At 52.6% G+C, this 8,224-nt stretch overlaps 1 long non-coding RNA gene across 1 annotated transcript; it reads left to right on the forward strand.

Annotated features, from left to right (window-relative positions):
• Positions 1-604: 604 nt before the first annotated feature.
• On the forward strand, positions 605-3,189 carry LOC107181615. The gene is made up of 3 exons (XR_001512279.1): positions 605-706; positions 2,135-2,272; positions 3,069-3,189. It is a non-coding gene; the product is annotated as an uncharacterized LOC107181615 (long non-coding RNA).
• Positions 3,190-8,224: the final 5,035 nt, after the last annotated feature.

Raw genomic sequence — 8,224 nt, forward strand, 5'->3', positions numbered from 1 at the left:
CAGTCCTGGCCGCCACACCATAAAGGAAGTACTTCATTATCTCTGTGTTACAGATGAAGAAGCCGAGGGCACAGAGAGGTGGAGTTCCCTGCCCAAGGCCACGCAGCGGGTGAGTGGCAGATTCGGAGTGTTTAACCCAGGCCGCCTCTAGGGCCTGAGCTCTAAACGCCCCTGACAGACTGCTTCTAATTTTAGATTATTGCTATCAATCCAACCTCCTGTGTGTGTATCAGTGTCAGATTGAATTCCACTCTCCCCCGCTTCTAAATATTCATGATTTCACTTCCCTCTCGCCACATCTCTTGCACATCTCACATTCCTCACCTCAGCAGCTGACTGGGTCCCCAACTTCTGGTGGCCCAGCCGCACCCCACCTCCAGCCTCCCACCCCGCCACCCCCGCCTGGCCTGGCCCCCGGCAGTGCAGAGCCCTCACATCACCTAGGGAAGGCCGTCTGAATGGAGGCAATGGCACTTCTTCTGAACCCCTCAAAATTAAATGTGATTTTTAAAATGGACAGCATGACAAGGAGCATTTTGGTTGGGTGCAAGGGGGGATGAGGGCGACAGGGGAGGGATATGCTTTACCTTACAGAGTGCTACCGACTCAAGGATAGCGACCTTGTCCGCTTCACAAATGAGGAGACAGAGGCTGGGCCGGTGAGCGAGGACTCCCTGAGCTCTGGGCAGTGGCCTGGGGACTCCAGGTGAGAAATTGGGTGGGCAATTTGGTGAATGGAGATGATGCTGGCGACACCATTGATTCAGGCTTATCACTTGCCAGGAGCAGTCACCCTGTCCCTGCTCACCCAAATATCTGTCCCTAGGCATCTGGCTGCCACGGCCTCCCGCCAGGGCCCCACACCTGTGTCCCCAGAGAATGAAACAGGCACACATGATACCCCCTCCGTGGGAGAGTCAGATAAGGCCAGGGATTGCTTACCAGTGGTAATTGGTGAATACATCTGACTGGATGGGCGAGAGGCTGGCTGAGGCCCCTTCTTCCTCAGGTTCTCCTTCCCCTGCCAACGGCAGAGGAGGGCGCTGCCTGACAGGTGCACCCGGCACGGCCGAGTCTCCATAAAGGGGCGGGGGTGAGAGGCCAGGCTCAGACCCCCCAAGCAGCACTCTGCCCGGTGGTCCCAGCTCAGGCCTAACACAGGGAAGGTTTCAATCTGGAGAAACAGGCCAGATGAGCTACCGCTGGGTCAGAGCAGTGACTGGTTGCTTTCCAGGAACCCTGAGTGTTTGCTGAACCACGAGGTCAGGGAGCCTTTGCTCACGCAGGGACAGCTAGCAGTGACAGTCAGGGGACAGCAGATATAATGGCCAGATGAACGTCCCGCTAGCAGTCAGTGGAGCCAGGGACCAAGGAGTAGGGGTGGAAGAAGTTCAATTGACCAAACATGGATCGAGCACACACTGTGTGCCACGCTCTGTAACTGGGGGCAGATGTCCCATCACACACGGCAGAGCCTGGGATACACTATTACAAAAGGCACAACACGGGGAAGGAAGGCCTATGGCTGAGGAACTGGGATGTCTAGGTGCTGGGGTGGCATGTGAGCTGGGTCTTGGGGAACAGAGAGGATTGTTCCAGCACATGGAGTTGGGAAGGGCATGCCAGGCAGAGGGAGCAGCAAAGCAAAGGGGACATTCATGAAGGACATACAGAGAACAGTTGACGGAGATGAATGGGAGATAGAGCTGGAATGGGGAGGTGGGAAGAAACCTTGGGGGGCCCTGCGTGTCTTAGTCAAGTTTGGGAACATGGACCATCAAAGGCTCAGAGGCAGGGGACAGTGTGTTTAAAGAGGTGGCCAGTGGTCAGGTGAAGAAAGGTAGGTGGGCAGGAGGGAAGCAATGCCCCCACCAACCTTCATAGATAGTCATTCTCCCTCAGTCAACAGCCACACTGGTTAAGCCTTAGATGTTTAAGTCACAAGGTATGTTCTTTGGTGTTCCCTGCGTTAATCAGGATTTTGTAATGCTGGGGCACCTGAGCAGGGTGTGGGGGCTCCAATAGGAAAGCTAGGGTGGGCTCCATCCTCAAATAGGACCCAACTGATCCGCCAGGAGGATGGCAGCCGGGGACCTTTGGCACTAACCATTCATACCCAATGCTTCTCTACCAGCAGCACCTAATTCCCCGGGACTCCCACCCTGCCTGCCGCGGCCAGTTCTCATAGCCAGTTCTGCCGGGCGGAGCCCAAATATGACCCATTCCCTATGAGGACCAGAAACAAAACCGCACAGGACCTCAGAGTAAACAGGTAATGTGAGGTCTGAGCTGGTTGGTAATGTTCCTCACGGGGCAAAACCATTCATTCTAAAGAAGGGACCCAGGATTTCATGGTTTTCTTTTATTTATACATGTACTTATTTTAAGAAACCAAAGGTGAGCTAAATGCTATCTTCCCTCAACTATTCAGTCAGTGGCTTTAGGAATACTTACACATTTTTAGATTCTTTGAGGGTGGAAAAACAATTCTGCAGTTTGGTTGCATTAAAACTTCCCTAAGAGGGCCATTTCCCCCCTGTCCCCTCCCCGCACTGAGTCAGGCCAGGGAGAGGAACTCGAAGCCTTTGGGCATCTTCCCTCCACCACCAGCGGCTGGGTCCCCAGTGCCCCCCTTTCCGTTCTGTTCACCGTGAATGGCAGATTCCTCTGTCCGGGTCGGGTTTCCAATCACCATAGAAACAAACTCGAGGCAGTTTCATTAATCATTTAGAGCACGAGCAGTCTAGGTCAGTCTGATTGCAGCATATAGGGTATCATCTCCGGGCCACATGGGACTCAGTCGATTTGAATTAAAAAAGATTAAGCTGCCCTGGGCTGCCTGGCCCCGTCAGTTTAAGTTCTCATGTAACAGTGGTCTCTGGAGCCATATGGATTAGTGAGTGAAGCTATGCATTTATGTGGCAGGATTCGGTGAAACATTAGATGGCTGCAGGTGTCTGAGGGGAAGAGGACAGGGATCGCATACAGTTGTGTTTCTTTTTTTTTTTTTTTATACTTGTTGCTGTTCTTTTGAAACTGGAAACAATAACTCAATTTTATTTCTCCAGTGACAGTTACCACTCTTGCTGACCATGAAATGGAACATTTGTTACCCGGGGTTTATGGTTCACGACGGAGCGGTCTTCGAGGCGTGGGGATCGGCCGCGTCCCATGCCTGCTCCGGGGTGGCGGGTGAGAATGCCGACATTTTCCCCCTTCTTCCTCTCCTATGGAGTGGTAAGAAATGCATCAAATAAATATCGATGACATTTTAGTTTTGCTCCCATCAAGATTTATGAGCCCCAGGAAATTGACTTAGAGGTGGCTACAAATCAATGAGACTCTGAAAGAGTTGTACGGGGATCCCTCGAAATGAACGCCCCCCATCCCGGGGACCTGCCTTATTTATGGGCCTCTCCAGGACTTCAAAGAGGTCCGGTAACTTAGGCCAGACTGTTTTATTGCTTCACGGGGCTAAGATGTTTCGGGGGGAAGATGCGGGTTAGTGTGCGAGGGAGCCTCTCTCGGGTGGTGGGCCGAAGCTTTCTGCGTAGTGAGCCGTTGATCTGAAACTTGTTACACTCTGGCTTCCTACAGAATCACCCCTAAATCTTCCCAGCAACGGGGCATTGTCTGCAGCCCCAGGTGCTAAGCCCAAGAGAGAAAGAACGTTTGTAGTCTCTGCTCCCCACCCCCTTTCTGGGAGCAGCCGCCTGGGACCAGCAAGGAGGCCGCTGGGCCTGGTGGCAATCAGCTCTAGAGCTCTGTGGGTGTCTCCAGGGGCCTGCTCTTCCTGATCGGATGTTTTTTCTCCTCTTCCTTGTGACAGTGACGGTCCTGAGTGCTTTGCTGAGAATGCCAGCAGGCAGGGACCAGCCTGAAGCCTGCATCGGCGCCTCTGCCCTCCTTTAGCAGGGGCAGCTTGGGCGGTAGACTGGGCTAGGGGTCGGAAACCGGTTCTCAGCCCGGCCATGCTTCTGCCACCTGGGTGTCACCTTGGGCAGGTCATGCTGCTTCCTGTGCCTCTGTTTCCTCATCTCTGAGGTGAGAAATGGGACTGCCTCCCTCCAGGCCTGAAGTTCTGAAACCATTTCCTACGTACTGAGCACCCGACAGGTTCTAAGGGAAGGCAGTCTGGCTCTAGCCTCCTGGAGGCTGTGATGGGCAGGAGAGCAGAGGAGGTGTGAGCACAGGGCTTCCTACCCAGCAGGTGCCCTCTCCTGCCTCTGAAAGCAGACAGGCAGGGCTCACGGGCAGAACTCACGGCCACTCTCTCCTGCCACAGTCGCCAGCGCCTCAGTGGGTGGCGGCCTTGGCTGTCCGAGCAGGCTGCACGTCTGCTGGGCAGGATCCTGGCTTCGGAATCCGATTGCACCGGCAGAGGGCTGAGCCCCCAGGAGACCCGGTCAGCAAAGCTCTGCTCTGACTGACTCGATCTGTCACTGTTAACGGCCGGAGCTTGTTCAGAGAGAAGAGAGCACGGTACGTAGGAAACACGGAGGCACAGTTTCCAGAAGAAGGTACCACAGAGACCCTAAAGAGGCAGTAGAGCAAAGTCCTTCAGCGTGTAGGGGAGGCTGCTTGCGTGGTGGGCACTTCCTGGTAGCTGTGACTTGGAGCAAAGCGTTTAAGCGCGAAAGCCCAGCTGCTGGAGTCACATGTCCTGGTGCTAGTCCCGTCTCTGTCACTTGCTGCTTCATGCGAGCTTAGGCAAGAGGCTTGACGTGGGGAGCCCTGATCCCTCCGGGGTCCTGCTTCAAGAAGGAAGGACTTACAGGTGCAGCCGCTGGGGGTGCTGCCAGCAGGGAGCCCTCAGCTCTCAGCCTCCTCCGGGGTTGCTTAGCTAAAGAGAGCGATTTGCCCAATGTCAGGCCCTCTTCCTGGGACAGCCTGTGTTCAGTGAGTGACCAGCATTAGGGTCTACAGGCCTGTCCCCCCAGCGCTGGCTTGGGACAGCTCTGCAGGCCTATCCTAGCTCCAGCGTCCCTGGGAGCCAGCTGAGAGCTTTATTGAAACTGCATCACAGCCCAACTTTCCCTTCTGCCCAGTCCTGCTTCCATCCCCTCCCTCTCTTGCACGGGCATTAGCCCCCAGAGCGCTTTCTGATCCATGTCCTGCCCACTAACTGCTGCTCTACATCTCAGAGTTTGTGTCCCAGGAAACCTAAACTATGACATGCATAGATCTCTGAGCCACAATCCTCATCCTCATCTATAAGAGGCAATGATAGCACCTCCCCCACAGCTGCACTGCAAGGTAAATGAGATGATTCATGTCAAAGCCTTTAGCTTGCTGCCTGCCTATGGACTAGCTAGGTGTCTTCCTAATGATCCAAACCCCTTATTTTTCAGATAAGCTTGACTTGATCTCGAAGAACGAAATATGAGTCCATGGAGGAGAAATGAGTGGAATGGTAGAGATGCTAGTTCTTCCTAAATATTCCCCTCTATTCTTCAATGATAATAAAACCCTCAGTTTCATCTGGGCGCATGACCACCCAGAATTAAAACACATTTTTCAGTTCCTCCGGAAGATAGATGTGTCCATGGGATTAAGTTGTGGCCAATAGAATATATAAAAAGGGGGTACATGCAAATTTTAGAGAGTGTCTTTAAAGACAGGAAGCCTGCCCTCTCTTTGACCCCTCCTTGCTGAAATGTGGATGCCTGCTGGAGCTCCAGCAGCTACTTTGGGCCATAAAGTGACCTTGGAAATGGCAACCAGACACAGCAGAGCAACAAAAGGCAATGACCCTAAGTCCCCCACACCAGCCCCGGGAAGCCGGCAGACTATTACATGAGAGAGAAACATACCCCTGTTGCCTTGACTCTTCTGTTACGTGTGTCCACCTCTAATCCTAACCAACACAGAGGGACTTGCAAGTGGGCAAAAAGGCCATGAGCGAAAACTCAGAGGCACAAGTGGGTATGGGGCATTCACAGGACGGTCAAGATTGGCCAGCCAATCATAAGATGGATAATATTTTACGTTCATATTGTGCTTTGCAGTTCATACAGCACTTGTAAATTCGTTGCCATTCCATCTGTGTAACTGTGTCAGCTAAGGCACATTTATCATCTCCATTTCACAGTTAGGAACGTGAGGTTCAGAGAGAGATGATTTTTCCCAACTTCACAAGAACTAGGAAGCGGCAGAGTCAAAGCCAGAAGCCATGACTTTTGAGGCCAAAGGCGTGGTTTCCCCGCTGCCTTTGACAATTCCCTCAAGCCAAGGTAGTTAAGGATGCTCTTGCCTAAAACTTGTATCTAGCAAGTTTACAGTGGTTCTTGCCTGAGTTCAGCTGCTTCCAGGACAGCGTGCATCCTTTCACTTTCGTTGCTACCATGAACTGACCACCTACAATGTAATAAACACCACGCCTTATCATGCCAGGTGCTTTTACGTGCACTGCTCTCTGTTCCCTCTCAAAGACGCTACTTGCCCTGCATCTCCAGTTTCTGCTCTCTCTCAGGCCTCTCCTCCACGGAGCCTTCTCTGGGGGCCTCAGGAATGAGCTGTTCACTCACCCATTGGCCTCCATCGCCTCCTGAGGCAGCTGCCAGATGGACTCATACAATAAGCCTCCTAACCAGATCTGAGCTGACCCGAGAGAAAAGGATTCTGAGAGTGGGTTCTGAAGAAGTCTGCTGGTTTTAGGCGAGGAAAAAGAGGCACTCTGGGCTTGAATTGACATGTAAGAAACTGTACTCTTTTCCTGGGGCGGCTCTAACAAATGGCGATTAAACAGCAGAAATGTATTTTCTTGCAGTCCTAGATGTTACAAGTCCAAAGTCCAGGTATTAGCATGGGGGTGGGACGGGGCGGCGGGGGGGTGCTTCCTTCGGGGTGTTCTGAGTGAGAAGCAGCTCTGTGTCCCTCCCCCCGGGATTTGTAGCCTTCTTTGGTTTGTGGAGGTATCACTCCAATCGCTGCCTCCAAATTCACACGGCGTTCTCCCAATGTCTCTGACTCTGTCTACATTTTCTCTTCTTAGAAGGACCGCAGCCATGGGATTGGGGCAGTGATTTTCAACCTTTTTCATCTTCATGGCACAGAAATTTATTTCTCACTATATATAGTTGATTTCAGAGAGGAAGGGAGAGGGAGAGAGAGATAGAAACATCAATGATGAGAGAGAATCATTGATTAGCTGCCTCATGCACGCCCCCTATCGGGGACCGAGCGAATCCAGGCAAGTGCCCTGACAGGGAATCAAACCATGACCTCCTGATTCATAGGCTGTTGCTCAACCACTGAGGCACACAAACCTGGTTCTCCTGACTCTTATAAGGACACTAATCCCATTCATGAGGTCCCCACCCTCTTGCCCTCATCTAATTCAAATCATATCCCAAAGGCCCCCCATCTCCTAATACCATCACATGAGGGTGTAGGTTTTCAACATACGTATTGGGAGGACCCAAAAAATCAGCCCATCATAGGGGTGCAAAGCAGCTCCTGAGCCCCTGGATGCTCTGCCCCGCACCGGGCCGGAGAAAGCCTTGGGTTTTCTCCCTGGCCAGCTCGTAGACTGCGAAAATTAGAAATCCTCAGGGCAGATGGGTGCAGAGCCGGGGGGTGGGGGGGGGCGGGGGTCAATGGAGAAAAAAATGGCACATCTGTAATATGTTCAACAATAAAGATAAATTTTAAAAAATAAAAAAGTCCTCGGAGGTCTCCCTGATGTGAAACCCTTCCCCAGCTCATTCTTGGTTACTCCCGGGGATGCAGGCTTCCTCCCTGCCCAGCAGCAACTAGGAAGCCCTTCCTCCTCCTCGCCAGCCACAGCGGGCCTCCCCGTGCCCAGCCTGGGACACACCACGCACAGCCGACCCTTTTCCACATGACACACCTCCAACACATCTCCACAGAACATGGCTTTACACGGTTTTGCCCCGGTCCCCCTGTGGGAGGGCGCTCCAGGCGCCATACGGAACTCAGAACCCTAAAGGCTTCAAGATGGGACGTGGGAGCAGGTCCTTTATGTCTGTGCCTCGGTTTCCACGTTTATGTGACATGAGGGTACGTGAAATGAGCCAGAACCTGGCTCCTAGGGTTGATAGGAAGACTGCAGGAAATGACGATGGGAAGCCCGTAGCACCATGCAGGGCATGCCGTGAGGGCCCCATCCATGTCTGCTACCGTTACGCTCTGTGTGTGTTTTAACATTTTTTTAATGGAATCATATTGTACATTATCTTTTGTGACTTGGTTTCTTCATTCA

This window comes from Myotis davidii, unplaced genomic scaffold (genome assembly GCF_000327345.1).
Source record: "Myotis davidii unplaced genomic scaffold, ASM32734v1 scaffold6, whole genome shotgun sequence".
NCBI lineage: Eukaryota > Metazoa > Chordata > Mammalia > Chiroptera > Vespertilionidae > Myotis > Myotis davidii.